Source organism: Lynx rufus, unplaced genomic scaffold (assembly GCF_022079265.1).
Source record: "Lynx rufus isolate CCGP_SWC_20201006 ecotype Redwood Valley unplaced genomic scaffold, mLynRuf1.p SCAF_15, whole genome shotgun sequence".
Classification (NCBI taxonomy): Eukaryota; Metazoa; Chordata; class Mammalia; order Carnivora; family Felidae; genus Lynx; species Lynx rufus.
Window position 1 is genome coordinate 36,750,970 of NW_025814829.1, and position 15,071 is coordinate 36,766,040.

The 15,071-nt window shown below is 45.0% G+C and overlaps 1 pseudogene; it reads right to left on the bottom strand.

Annotated features, from left to right (window-relative positions):
* Positions 1-8,075: 8,075 nt before the first annotated feature.
* LOC124510561 (uncharacterized) lies at positions 8,076-8,176 on the bottom strand (annotated as a pseudogene).
* Between the last annotated feature and the right edge of the window lie 6,895 nt (positions 8,177-15,071).

Consider the following 15,071-nt stretch of genomic DNA (forward strand, 5'->3'; position numbering starts at 1 on the left):
GTATTTCCTTGAAGATGAGTGATATTGGGCATTTTTCATGTGCCTGTTAGCTATCTGTAGGTCTTCTTTGGAAAAATGTCTATTTGTGTCTTCTGCCCATTTCTTAACTGGATTATTTGCTTTTTGGGTGTTGGCTGCCTTTCTTAGTCTTTCTCTTGGGGGAGTTATTATTCGTTATTTTGATCTCTGTCATGCTCATCCCCCCAAACTGTGGTTTTACAGTTACTTCCTCTTGGTCTTCATAGCCCCCAGCTTAGAACCAGATTTCCTAGTGTCCGCTCCGGTGTCAATGCTGTCATAATGTGGGAGTGCTGCTGATCCTGTCACTGGGCCAGAGAACCAGTTCTTCTTCATGTGGGGCTAAGAAGTTTGGTGTAAGTCTCAGCTCTGGAAGCAGTTATGCATTTTATGCACCTGGTTCTTGGGTGTGGGATCCCCGTACGGTCCCTGGTTTGGGGACACCTCCTCATGTGGTATTCCCCATCTCACCATAACAGAAAAGCTCCTCACCACCTCTGCCTGCTTCTTGCCCTGGAGACTCATGATCCCACAGCACCATCCAGCTTACAGTGCCATGTCCCTGCTGTTCTGATCTTTGGAGATGTGCATCTTTTTGAGTAAGGCTTTGACTTAATTTTTTTGCATTTTATCTGTTATTGTTAAGTGTTTGGAGCTCAGGGGGCCTCCAGGTGTGAATCTATAGTACCATTGTCCCTGCAAGTCTTTGAATTACTGCTCGCTTTGACTTCCCATTAAATCTACAATAACATCAGGCCTGCAGGGTTTACTCTTGAAAGTAAGGAAGCTGAAGTTGGAGGGTGCATTAAAGCTCATCTCACTCCACCTCATGTCACAGAGGAAACCGAGACCCAGTGACTTGCTTTTGGCCACACATTTTCTTAGTAGCACAGCCAGGAAGGTAAATTTGACTCTACTCCCTGGGGTTTTGAACATCTGTCTCTGAATATGATTTCTCTCACATGGAATGGCTTTCCTGCTTTGCTGCTTTGTCTGAGCCTCATAGTTTAAGGGCCTTCCAGTGCTCTGTGGTCTCTTCCTCTTCCCAGGGCAGATGGCACTTAAGAGGGGGGGAAAGGATCAGCTCTAATAATTACTGAATGCTTGCCTTGTAATGGTTCTGCCTGTGGGGTTTTCGCAGTTAATAGTTGGGTAAAAGCTCACATTTTTATATACGCTACTGCCCTCTTGTGGCCGCAATGGGCATTAAATGTATAGTCTGAAACAGCAAGTAAACTCGGCGAGGACCAGTCTGTCTTGAACATATTAATGTTCTCATAGTCATAACTTCCCTGCCCTGTGTAGAAACATCAATCCAAGTCCTATTTATTTGGTACTTTAATGCCAAATATATAAGATATATATACATATACTCAGAAGCTGTAATCGACCTCCATGGCATATAATATTCTCCAAATGAGGCTGACCATCTAGGCAGCACTGTTCAATAGAAATATAATGTAAGCCACACAGTAATTTAAAATTTTCTAGTAGGCCCATTTTTAATAAAGTAAAAAACATGTTTAATTCACTTTAATGATGTATTAATATAGCCAAAATATTATTGATGAGGGAGCATAAGGTAAGCTAATACACTGCAAATGCTCCCCCCCCCCCCCACCATTGGATAAGTATGATATTCCTCAGGCACTCCTGGCTGTTCAAGAACAAAGGAAAGGGGAAAAACCAATGGTTAACTGATAGAGATCACAGTCACACAGGACAAGAGTCTCCATCAGTTTACAAATGTCTTAGTAAATTACAAGAAAAAGGCAATCTTAACAGTGGCCTAATCTCCAAAAACCTATAGACTTAGTTTCCTGGAGCCCCAACATCACCCTCCCCTCCACAGTGATGTGGGGAACAAAGGCGAGAAGAAAATGGTAGGTAAAATTAAATTTCCTTATAACCTGCAGCCCATTGACAAATACTGGAGGTACACAGAGTATCACATTTCTCTAGGAACCCCCTACTGTCTTAATGTTAATGACTTACCAGAAAGAAAACAACGGCTGGACTACAGCCAGGCCCCAGGTATCTTATGGGTCCTCTTTAGCATATGAAAGTCCTTCTGGAGGCCTCTCTTTTGCCTTTACCTCCCCCAGCTCCATAGTATATAACCAGGCACTCTTCACAACCCTAGTGCAGCTCTTTCGGCCCATGGGTCCTGTCCCTATCCATGGTTTAATAAAATCACCTTTTGGCCCCAAAGATGTCTCAAGAATTCTTTCTTGGCTGTCAGCTCTAGACCCCCACCGCTCTGAAACCCCATCAATGATCATTTCAACATGTAATCAATATAAAAAGACATACATTTCTTCGTACTATGTTTTTGAAATCTGGTGTGAATTTTACAATGACATCCCACCTCAGTTCAGACCAGCCACAATGCAGGTGCTCAATAGCCCCATGTGACTAGTGGCCACTGAATTGGACAGCAAAGGTCTGGGGAATGGTTTCCAAACTCTGTCACTCTGTCTGTCCCTGTTATTGCACTGATGTTTGTAGTTTCCCAAGGAACATTTTCACCAATCTGCAGCAAAATGAGAAAAATGTGAATCATATATTTTAATATATAAGGTGAATGTAATGCCTGTCTTGTAGGAGGGAATGCATGGAGATTCTCCTTCTGACTTTGTCGGTGTTAAGATGTTGGTCTTAGCAGATGACAGATTATTGATCAAGTGTTCTTATTTTGCAAATAAAACATTTGCAATTCTCTCCAGCGCCCCACGCTTCATGTGCACATTTTACTGGTGGTGTGTGTGCATTAAATCCTGGGAGCCAGCAGGCCAGGTGGCTTTTTCTTCTGGCTTAGACAACTGATGGCCACAAATGGAACTACACTTGTGTGGGGAGACTACTGGGCACAGCTCACCACGTCATTGCTACACCTTTCTGTCTGCCTCACAGAAGCATCAGGAAATGCAAGCGAGCGAGCGTGCAGCCAATAGAGGGGGTAGCCGTGGATTTACTCTAAAAACCACAACTCAAAGAGTAATCGTTAGCAAAACCCATTTCTTAGCAATCCTTAGTCACAAGTTACTACTCGACTGAGCCTACAGACTTTGTTGCCACACACCTGCAAGATGGCATATTGCAATTTCATGTGGTTGGTTTTTAATGCAGAGCCATGGAAGCCGATGGAATCCTGAAAGAGAAGCCACTGTTTTATCGGCAAAGTCTTTAATGTTCCCCCGAGCTTTACATCAGGCCGTGTCTGAAGGGGTGCTGGGTAGGTTTGTCTCATCGTGTACGGCTAGGGAATGGCGGTAACCAGGGCTTTCCCCTCTGTACACACGGGAGGCAGGTCTATCTGTAGTAGCTCCAGATTGCAGTCTGGCCTCTCCACCTGCTCTTCTCTGACTGGTGACCCCCGTGGCTCCCCTATCTGCCTTGCATGTCCGGGCAGGTCAACAGCCCTATCCCGGGCTTTGAGGCTGATCTTCAAGGTGCCCTTAAAATATGCCTTCTGGCCACCTTGCTTATAAATGCGAGCCTTTAGCTCTCTCGTGCAGCAGTCACTAGGGTGCTTAGTAGCAGTCATGTTTCTTTGTGACATATAACCTTTGTACTCGGGTTGTAAGATGGAAAATAACCCTAGCAAACTGAAATTTTGTAAATCAAACAGTTTTGATTGCTCTGGGAGCTCACTATTTAGGAAATCCTATGGCAAATTCTTTTGTAAATGGAGCCATCGGACTTTTGTCTGTTTTAAAAATTCAAGTTTTAATACATTATCTTGCCTGAGGGGGGTGATTGCACTTGTATTTATTAAAAAGATGCAAAGAAAAGATAGAGTCTCTGGTGCTCGCCCTCCGTATTTAAGTATTTAAATAGCGGTGTGTAATCACAATTATCCAGCTCGCAAGCGAGCAATTACACGAAGTATTAATGAAAGGACCCTAGTCAAAAACTGTGCCCAAGGGAAGCTTTTTCCTGCAAGTCAGGGTTAATGGCCCAGCCATTGTTTTAATGGATTTTCAATGAGGTGTGAGGATGACAGGCCAATGAGGGTAAAGTTTTATGATACTGCTAAACAAGCACAATTAGCGACTTGCCTTTAGTATCCTGACCTTTCTGTTTATATTTCTTTGCAACCCTGAGTGTTTACTTATTAATTGCTGTTTAACACAATTCAGAGAGCCTTTGTGAACTCAGTACAGGTGCCCCATCTTTGGCTGCTTTTGTGGGGAGGGTATTTCTAAAGCCCCTCCCCCAAACAAGTTTCAGTGGCGAGCCTGACATTATGGACTCTGTTTCTGCTCTCCACAATCTCTGTCCAGGCTCTCTGGCCCTCGAGATGCCCAGCCCCCATAGTCTTGTCTTCTGGAGTCAGACCCCCCCCCCCCCCCCCCCCCCCCGGCCTGGGAGGTGTGTAAGTTCGTGATTACAAACTCCGCCTCAGTGAGATCACCTGTGTTTGTTTTCCGGCCTCCACTACCCCTGAATCTTGGCAAAGCCATTCAGTCTTTCTGTAGGATCAGTGCCTAGCACCTGTGAGGGGTCCGGCCTGCTCTGTCTTCTCTCATTTTTTTTTTTCAACGTTTATTTATTTTTGGGACAGAGAGAGACAGAGCATGAACGGGGGAGGGGCAGAGAGAGAGGGAGACACAGAATCGGAAACAGGCTTCGGGCTCTGAGCCATCAGCCCAGAGCCCGACGCGGGGCTCGAACTCACGGACCGCGAGATCGTGACCTGGCTGAAGTCGGACGCTTCACCCACTGCGCCACCCAGGCGCCCCTGTCTTCTCTCATTTTGAACACACGTGCCTGAGCCTAGACCCTGGGCTTAGACCTGCCTTGACTTCACCCCTAATACTTCTGGGGACTCAAATTTTGCTCCTGACCTCTGTTTCTCTGGCTCAATCCCCTCTCTCAGAAAGGCTATCGACACTCATTTTTTCTTGTTTTGAAAATTTGTCTCTATCAAGGGGTTGGTAGAGTATGGCCTGTAGCCATGTATGGCTCACTGCCTGTTTCTGCAAATAAAGTTTTATTGCAACACAACCATGCTCATTTAGTTACATATTGTCTTTGGCTGCTTTCCTGCTACAACAGCGACTGAATAGTTGTGACAGAGGAATTATGGCCCCCTAGCCTAAAACATTCACTATCAGGCCCTTTACTGAAAAAGCTTACTGTTCCTCATCTGTATGGTTGAATTAAGTCCTGTAAAAAAGATATGTTGAACTCTCCAATACCTCAGAAAGTGGTCTTATTTGGAAATAGGGTCTTTACAGAGGTAACCAAGTTAAACTGAGGTCATTAGGGTGAGCCCTACCTCAATATGACTGTTGCCCTTATAAAAAAGGAAATTTGGACACAGAGTATATTTAAAACTTTCTTTTTAATGTTTATTTACTTTTGAGAGAGAGAGAGAGAGAGAGAGAGAGAGAGAGAGAGAGAGAGAGCATGAGCCAGGGAGAGGCAGAGAGAGAAGGAGACACAGAATCCGAAGCAGGCTCCAGGCTCCGAGCTGTCAGCACAGAGCCCGACGCGGGGCTTGAACCCATGAACCACGAGATCATTACCTGAGCCGAAATCGGACGCTCAACTGACTGAGCCACCCAGGTGCCCCTGGACACAGAGTGTATTAATTGTATTTTCTTATTTTCTGGATTCTTGATGCTCTGACATCTGAAGCTTCAGTGACTGGGGTGAAGCTGCCCTCCCATGATTGGCCAATTCCCAGAGATAGCAAGGGACGTACACAGAGACCTGCCTTGCAAACTAAGCATTCCAGAGCCCACAGTTCACCTCCTCCATCTGGCTCTCACATCCCAGGAGGGAAGATTCCTAGTCACCTTGAGGCCAAGTACTAGCCATCTAGAGACCATCCCCACGGCCCAGAGCTTGCCGAAATTATTCTAACTGTCCAATCCTAAGCCTCCTCAGCTTGCTCACCTTGCCTTCCTCCTCCCTTCCCACGAAAACCATAATGAGTACTCTTTTTTTTAAAGCTTCTTTATCTATTTTGAGAGAGAGAGAACAAGCGGGGGAGGAGCAGAGACAGGGAGAGACTGAACCCCAAGCAGGCTCTTCGTTGTCAGTGCAGAGCCCCATGTGGGGCTTGAACTCACGAGATGTGAGATCATACTCTGAGCCAGAATCAAGAGTTGGGCACTCAACCGACTGAGACACCCAGGTGCCCCACAAACCATGTTTTCAATGGCAATCATCCCCTGATCTGTTGGCTCACCATACTCGAATAAAACCAAAATCCCAGGTGCATTTTATCTGCACCCCCCCCCTTTTTTTAAAGTCGTCTCCACACTAGGCGTGGGCTCGAACTCAGAACCCTGAGATCAAGACCTGAGCTGAGATCAAGGTGGAATGCTTAACTGAGTCACCCAGACGCCTCCCCAGGTGCATTTTAGAAATGGACGGACACACCTGGAGGGAAAATAATGTGAAGACATAGGGAAGAGCCATGTGAACATGGAACATTGGGGTGATGTAGTTACAAGCCAAAGAATACCTGAGGCCACCAGAAGATGAGAAAGGCATGGGGCAGTTCCTTCCCTAGCACCTTCAGGGGGAGCAGGACTCTGCCAACACCTTGATTTTAGCCTTCCAGACTCTAGAACCAGAGACAATAAATGTCCGTTGTTTTAAGTCGTTCAGTTTGCGGTACTTTGTTATGCTGGCCTAGGACGCTAATGTACCACCTGACAAACGATTTTGTTTTGTTTTCTTCATTCTGCCTTGTTCTTTTACATAAAACATCTCTATGGTGTCCTATCCTTTCATGCGCGTTACTGCATCTGGGTATCATGAGGTGGTCGGGTCAGCGGGTTAACCCAGGACTGAGGCTCAATGACCTCAGGGGACCATACAAGGTCACCCCACAGGCAGCAAGTGCGGACAGAACTGGTCTTTAGTCTCATTATGTGCTTTCCTTACATTATTTTAGGCCCCACCCCCACAATTAACCTGAGGACCAGGTGCTGAGCAATTATGCTAATAATCGGATAGCTATGAACTTAGAAAGGATACTTTCTTCTCGCCTCAGCCTCGCTTTCCGGTCTCTTCTTGGCTTGTAAAGGCAGAACTACATTAGGACGTCAGACACCTGCAGCGTTGTACTTTCAGGTGCAGTACAAGGGACGTACAAGCCTGCACCCACTGCGGAAGTTCTTCAAAGGACGATGCTGACCTTCCCAGCGTGTGGTAAAACAAGGTAAAAGAGGGGCGCCTGGGTGGCGCAGTCGGTTAAGCGTCCGACTTCAGCCAGGTCACGATCTCGCGGTCCGTGAGTTCGAGCCCCGCGTCGGGCTCTGGGCTGATGGCTCAGAGCCTGGAGCCTGTTTCAGATTCTGTGTCTCCCTCTCTCTCTGCCCCTCCCCCGTTCATGCTCTGTCTCTCTCTGTCCCAAAAATAAATAAACGTTGAAAAAAAAAAAACAAGGTAAAAGAGCCCCAAAGTCCCCTTCTGTGGCCCCTGTGGGTTGTGGTGGGGGTCCGAGGAGTGGAGAATGGAGAGGGGTCTGGGGCTGCTCCAGTGTGCAACACTGTTGTGAAAGCTGGGGCTGATTCTGGTCAAGGCTTGGTCTGGATGCTGTGGGTTCCCCCGACCTCTGATGCCGTGTGCCCGTCCATCACCTGAGATTCTTTTTATTTTTTTAATTTCATTAAAAAAATTTCTTTTGTCTCTCTCTGTCCCAAAAATAAATAAAACGTTGAAAAAAAATTAAAAAAAAATAAATAAATAAGGGGCGCCTGGGTGGCGCAGTCGGTTAAGCGTCCGACTTCAGCCAGGTCACGATCTCGCGGTCCGTGAGTTCGAGCCCCGCGTCGGGCTCTGGGCTGATGGCTCAGAGCCTGGAGCCTGTTTCCGATTCTGTGTCTCCCTCTCTCTCTGCCCCTCCCCCGTTCATGCTCTGTCTCTCTCTGTCCCAAAAATAAATAAAACGTTGAAAAAAAAAATTAAAAAAAAAATTTCTTTCTAGCGAAATATCACAATTTCATCATTCAGTGTGGCATGTTGTGCTTTGACTCCTATTGTTTCCTCTGAGTTAATCGGCAAAGGGTAGCAGTTTGCTGGGGGAATGACGCAAATACATGGAAGCTTCATGAATTTGCACGAATTGTACGGGGCCAGGCTAATCTTCTCTGTATTGTTCCAATTTTAGTATATGGGCTGCCAAAGCGAGCACTAATTTCATTTTATGTTTTTCAGCATGTTAAGTGTACTCTTTAATCCCCATCCCCAGTCCCCGCCCCCATCTCCCCTCTGGTAACCAACAGAGTGTTCTCTATTAAGAGTCTGTTTCCTGGTTTGCTTTTTTCCCCTTTGCTTGTTTATTTCGTTTTTTAAATTCCACATATGAGTGAAATCATATGGTATTTGTCTTTCTCTGACTGACTTCACTCAGCATTATACTCTTTAGCTCCATCCATGTTGTTGCAAATGGCAAGATTTCATTTATTTCGATAGCCGAATAATATTCCATTGACTATATACCATATCTTTATCCATTCTTTAGTTGGTGGACACTTGGGCTACTTCCATAGTTTGGCTATTGGAAACAACGCTGCTGTAAACATAGGGGTGCAGGTATCCCTCTGAGTTAGTGTGTTTGTGTTTTTTGGGTAAACACCCAGTAGTGTGATTCCTGGATCATAGGGTAGCTCTATTTTTAATTTTTGAAGAAACTCCATATTGTGTTCCACAGTGGCTGCACCAACTTTCATTCCCACCAACAGTGCAAGAGTGTTCCCTTTTTTCCACATCCTCACCAACACTTGTTTCTTGTGTTTTTGATTTTAGCCATTCTGTCAGGTGTGAGGTGATATCTCATTAGAGTTTTGATTTGCATTTTCCTGATGACAGTGATGTGTGGGGAATAAGCTTAGGAATTCCCTGAGTTAACAAGGCACATAGGAATGAATAGGAAGCCTCAGGATGAAAGCATAAGAATCGTTTATCAAGATCTAGGTCGTCAGGGCAGAAGCACCCCTCACCTCCCCACTCCCCCACCCTCTTAGTATAATAGCAGAAAGCTGCTTTCACAGGAGGAAAGGACCAAAATAGGCAAACAAGTAAACGGGCTATAGACCACAGGAGGGAGAAGTTGCCCAGAGCAGAGCTAATTAGCAAAAGAAAGGTGCCTTGTTGGGGCGCCTGGGTGGCGCAGTCGGTTAAGCGTCCGACTTCAGCCAGGTCACGATCTCGCGGTCCGCGAGTTCGAGCCCCGCGTCGGGCTCTGGGCTGATGGCTCAGAGCCTGGAGCCTGTTTCCGATTCTGTGTCTCCCTCTCTCTCTGCCCCTCCCCCGTTCATGCTGTGTCTCTCTCTGTCCCAAAAATAAATAAAAAAAAAAACGTTGAAAAAAAAAAATTTAAAGAAAGGTGCCTTGTTGACCCTGAGGTAGCAGGCACTTTCAAGTCTATCCCCTAGGCAAGCTAAGATAAACAGATGAGGTGCCTCCTGCCTTCCATAAACAACCATATCCTTGGTGCCTGGATTTTGTTTTGTACTGACCCAAACCCCTAACACCCCATATCTTCAAAATCCCCTTTCTCCCACCCACATGAGTTAATGTTCACGGTTTCATTGTCTCTTTCTGCATGTCCATCACATTTGTAAGCCTTCTGATCCTTATAAAAACTGAGCAAGGACACTTACTCAGGGCTCTTGTCTCCTCCAGGACATTAGGCTCTCTCGCATTTTAATCCTGCCTCCCCTCTCTTGCTGGACAAGAGAGAACTCCAGACCCAGAGTCTACGACGATGTTGAACATCTTTTCATGTGTCTGTTGGCTCTCTGTATGTCTTCTTTTGAGAAATGTCTGTTCATATCTTCTGCCCATTTTTTAATTGGATTATTTGTTTGTTTTGTTCTTTTTTTGGTGTTGAGTTGTATCAGTTCTTTGTATGCTTTGGATACTAACCTTTTATTGAATATGCCAGTATCCTCTCCCAAGCAGGGGGTTGCCTTTTAGTTTTGTTGATTGTTTCCTTTGCTGCACAGAAGCTGTTTGTCTTGATGAAGTCCCAATACTTTATTTTTGTTTTTATTTCCCTTGACTCAGGAGACATATCTAGAAAAATGTTGCTTTGGCTGATGTCAGGGAAATTACTGCCTATGTACTCTTCAAGGATTTTTATGGTTTTGGTATCACATTTAGGTCTTTGATCCATTTTGAGTTTATTTTGGTGTATGGTGTAAGAAAGTGGTCCAGTTTCATTCTTTTGTACGTTGCTGTCCAATTTTCCCATCACCATTTGTTGAAGAGACTGTCTTTTTCCCATTGTATATTCATTCCTCATTTGCCAAAGATTAGTTGACTATATAATTTTGGGGTTTATTTCTGGGTTTTCTGTTCTATTCATTGATCTATTTGTCTTTTTTTATGCCAGTACCATACTGTTTTAATTACTATTGCTTTGTAATATAACTTGAAATCTGGAATTGTGATACCTTCAGTTTTGTTTTCAAGATTGCTTTGGCTTGAGGTCTTTTGTGGCTCTATACAAATGTTAGGATCATTTGTTCTAGTTCTGTGAAAAATGCTATTGGTATTTTGATAGGGATTACATTAAATCTGTAGATTGCTTTGGGCAGTATGGACATTTTAACAATATTAGTTCTTCGCATCTATGAACATGGAATGTCTTTCCATTTCTCTGAGTCGTATTGAGTTTCTTTCATCAGTGTTTTGTGGTTTTCAGACACCTCTTTGGTTAAGTTTATTCCTAGGTATTTTGTTGTTTTTGGTACAATTGTAAACGGAACTGTTTTCTTAATTTCACTTTCTGCTGCTTCATTACTCATGTATAGACCTGCAACAGATTTCTGTACACTGATTTGTATCCTGAGACTTTGCTGAATTCATTTATCAGTTCTAGTAGTTTTTTGGTGGAGCCTTTAGGGTTTCTTATATATGATATGTCGTCTGCAAATAATGAGAATTTGACTTCTTCCTTACCAGTTTGGATGCTTTTTTTTTTTTTTTTTTTTTTTTTTTAATGTTGTCTGATTGCTGTGGCTAGGACTTCCGGTACTATGCTGAATAAAAGTGGTGAAAATGGACATCCTTTCTTTTTCCTGACCTTAGGGGAAAAGCTCTCAGGTTTTCACCATTGAGTATGATGTTGGCTGTGGGTTTTTCATAAAAGGCCTTTATTACATTGAGGTATGTTCCCTCTAGACCTACTTTGCAGAGAGTTTTTATCATGAATGGATGGTGTACTTTGTTGAGTGCTTTTTCTGCATTTATTGAAATGATCATACGGTTTTTATCATTTCTCTTATTGATGTGACATTATCATGTTGATTGTTTTGTGAATACTAAACCACCTTTGCATCCTGGGAATAATCCCACTTGATTGTGGTGTATGGTTTTTAAAAATACATTGTTGGATTCAGTTTGCTACTATTTTGTTGAGGATTTTTGCATCTATATTCATGAGAGATATTGGCCTGTAGTTCTCTTTTTTTGTGATGTGTCTTTATCTGTTTTTGGTATCAGGCTGATACCTCACAGAATGAATTTGGAAGTCTTCCTTCCTCTTGTATTTTTTTGAATAGTTTGAGAAGAATGGTTATTAACTCTTCTTTAAATGTTTGATAGAATTTGCCTGTGAGGCCAGCAGGTCCTGGGCTTTTGTTTGTTGGGAGTTTTTTTGATTACTGATTCAATTTCATTGCTGGTGATTAGTCTGTTCAAATTTTCTTTTTCTTCCTGCTTTAGTTTTGGTAGGTTATATGTTTCTGGGAACTTATACATTTCTTGCAAGTTGTTCAATTTGTTGGCATGCAGGTTACAATTCTGTTACAATTGTTTTATTTCTATGGTATTGGTTGTTATCTCTCCTTTTTTTATTAGTAATTTTGTTTATTTGGGTCCTCTCTCTTTCTCTCTCTCTCATCGATTTTGTTGATGTTTTCAAAGAAACAGATCCTGATTTCACTGATCTGTTCTATTGGTTTTTTTAGTTTCTGTATCATTTATTTCTGTTCTAGTCTTTATTATTTACTTCTTTCTCCTGGTTTTGGGTTTTGTTTGTTCTTTTTCTAGCTTCTTTAGGTGTAAGGTTAGGTGGTTTGATATTTGTCTTGCTTCTTGAGGTATGCCTGCATTGCCCCCGCTGCTTTCATTTCGCTTCACCCTTTTGTTCTCCTGCCATTGCCTCCTCACCTTCCAAGCTTGGCTTGGGATGTGAGCAACCTTCCCAACAGCCCCAGGAAGAGCTGGCTACTCTCCCACTGTTCTGCCCCAGCCCCTGGTACACAGAGTTCTGTTAGCACATATCACACTGCATTATAATGACCTGTTTACAGGTGTACCTCCTTACTAGACAGCCCAAGGAAAGGGATCCTGTTTTTACATTTACATTAATATCATGTTTTACATTTAAATGTCTCTTCCCTTGCATAGCAGAACTTGGTTATTACCAGCTATCCCAATTCTTGATGAATAAATGATTCAACCAGTTAGCCAAACTAGAATTCCTCTGAAGTTCATTAGTCTTTGCTAATGCCCCCCCCCCCCCATCTAAACCAATTATGACTCTTGGATAGCCACAAAATTCACAGCTGTTAAAAGTTAAAAGAGATTCTTGCATCCATGATCTCTGTTTCTTCCTTGTGCAGTTGTTACAAAGATTCTTCTACATCAAGAATATTTTGTAAAGTTATGCCAAGATTCTGGGGACCACAAATTGGGGAAGCCATTCCATTTGGGATATTATCTTCATTTTATAGATGAGAATATTGAGTGTCTGCAGGTCAGGTCTCACGGCCAGTCAGGGATGATGATGGCATTGGGGGCTGGCCCTTCTGGCTCTGTAGCTCTTATCATCACACAGGGCTGGGCTGGGGTGGGGTCCATGACCTCGGCCTCTTTTGCTGGCAAACATTGTTCAGAATATGACTCAGCATATGATTCCTCTGTGTGTGTGCACGTGTGTATATGTGCGCGAGGGAGAGAAATAGCAAAGGCTCAGTGAACTTCCTCTCCTTTGTGCACTGAGGGTGGAAAGTGCTCACTGCCACTGGGTGTTGCTAGCTGAGGTGGAGGAGGATAGAAAATAAGAGAAGAAAATCAGAGTGTGCCCAGCATGAGAGAAGAAGCAGGGGGTGAAAGATGAGAAGGAAAAGTACAGAAGAGGCCTAGGGACACCCATCTATACCCCTGCATCCCTCTCTTGCCTCCACACTCCCCCTGAAACAAGCTGAAGGACGTGGCACTGTTCTGGCTGCTGTGACAACGGTTCTAAGCCTGCCCAGCCTGGTTCAGCCTTAGCAGGAAGGAGCAGGTGTGAGCCGGGGCCTGCAGCTACCTGGGGCTGTGGAAAGCCTGGGGTGAAGGGGTACCACTTGGTCAGGAGTCCCCGAAGCTGGGGTTGGGGAGAGGCTCAGGAGGGTGGGTAGGAGGCCTCTATTACAGACCCAGCAGCGGACAGACGTCAATGCAAAAGGGCTGAGGAGCAGGTCTGCCCTTCCTGCCTGAGGTAGGCTGAATAATGGTCCCCAAAGACGCCCACGTCCTAACCCCCGGAACCTGTGAAGGTTACCGCACATGGCAAAGGAGACTTTACAGATGGCATTTAGTTAAGAATCTTGAGATGGGGAGATTAGCCTGGAGGATCCAGGTGGGCCCCTAAGTAGCTGCAAGGTTCTCGAAGCACATGGTGGGGCAGAAGCAGCTTCCTTCATCTGATGCAAATGTACTGAACACCTAGTACATGAGGCGGCTCTGGGGGCCTGGGATGCAGCAGTGAAAACACAACACAAGGTTCCTGCCCTCGTGGTGTTCACAGTCCAGTGGAGGAAGACCGGCAAACAAGAGACAAGTACCTGTATATCAGAGGTTGGTAAGTGCTGGGGAGACAATTAGCAAGGTGAGGGCGAGGGAAGTGCTGGGGAAGGGATAAGGTGGTCAGGGAAGGCCCGAGAAGATACAGTTCGGGCCACAGAGATCTCTGAAGGAAGTAGAACATTCCAGGCAGGAAGAATAGCAGGACACAGGCTTGGGGCAGGACACTTTCCAGGACAGCAAGGAGCCCAGTGAGGCTGGCGTGGGCTGAGTGGTGGGGCAGCGATAGGAGGTGAGTGTGTGTGGAGGCAGAGGGTGGATGGCGTGGGGCCTCGTAGACTTTAGGCCACTTGCCAAGGGAGCCCTGGGAGGGTTTTGAGAGGAGGAGTGAACTGGTCTGAGTGTTAAAAGGATCTCTCTAGGAGACCCGAGATACCCCCTTTATCTGTTTGGCAGCTGCACCTGCTAAACTGTAGTCCCTCAGCTAAATCAGGGGAAAGACAAAGAAACCAGTCTTTGTGGCTCCGTCCTTGGTCCTCTTACCCCACTTCTCATTAGTGGAACCACCTGTCTGTGCATGGCATATGCATGGTCCTCTCCCCTCTTCTTTTGCAGGGCGGTTCCCTGCCCACCTCCTACCTCATCAGTCATTTACACTTTAGTGAGATCAAGGATGTGTATCCCATTACTGTCTCTAAGGTTATGAGTTGAATTGTGGCACCCAAAAGATATATTGAAGGCCTAATTTTCCAGTACCTCAGAATGTGACCTTATTTGGAAATAAAGTCATTGCAGATGTAATTTAGTTCAGATAAGGTCATACTAGACTAGGGAGCATTCTTGGTGCAATATGATTGGTGTCCTTGTAAGAGAGGGACGCCGAGGATTGCTGGAATCCCCTCACAGCTAGGAAGAGGCAAGGGAAGATCCTCCCCTAGAGAACTCAGAGGGAGTATGACCCTGCCAGCACCCTGATTTCAGACGTCCGGCCTCCGGAACTGTGAGAGAACAAATTTCTTCTGCTTGAAGCCACCCAGGCTGTGGCACTTAGTTATGGCAACCTGAGGAAGCCAATGCCAGGGATATTATCTTTTTTAGAGACATTCTTCTAATTGCGATGCTCTGTTTTGGGGCATCCTGGAGCTGCATGAGAATTCAGAAGGGCCTATTTCTCTCCACGGCCGGGGTATGCTTACTTCCGGGGAGTTGGGCAGCGGGGGAAGAGCCCAGCTGGACCTCCGCCCCACTGCTGGGTGGGGTTTGGCTGCGGACCCCGAGTGTGGGTTTGG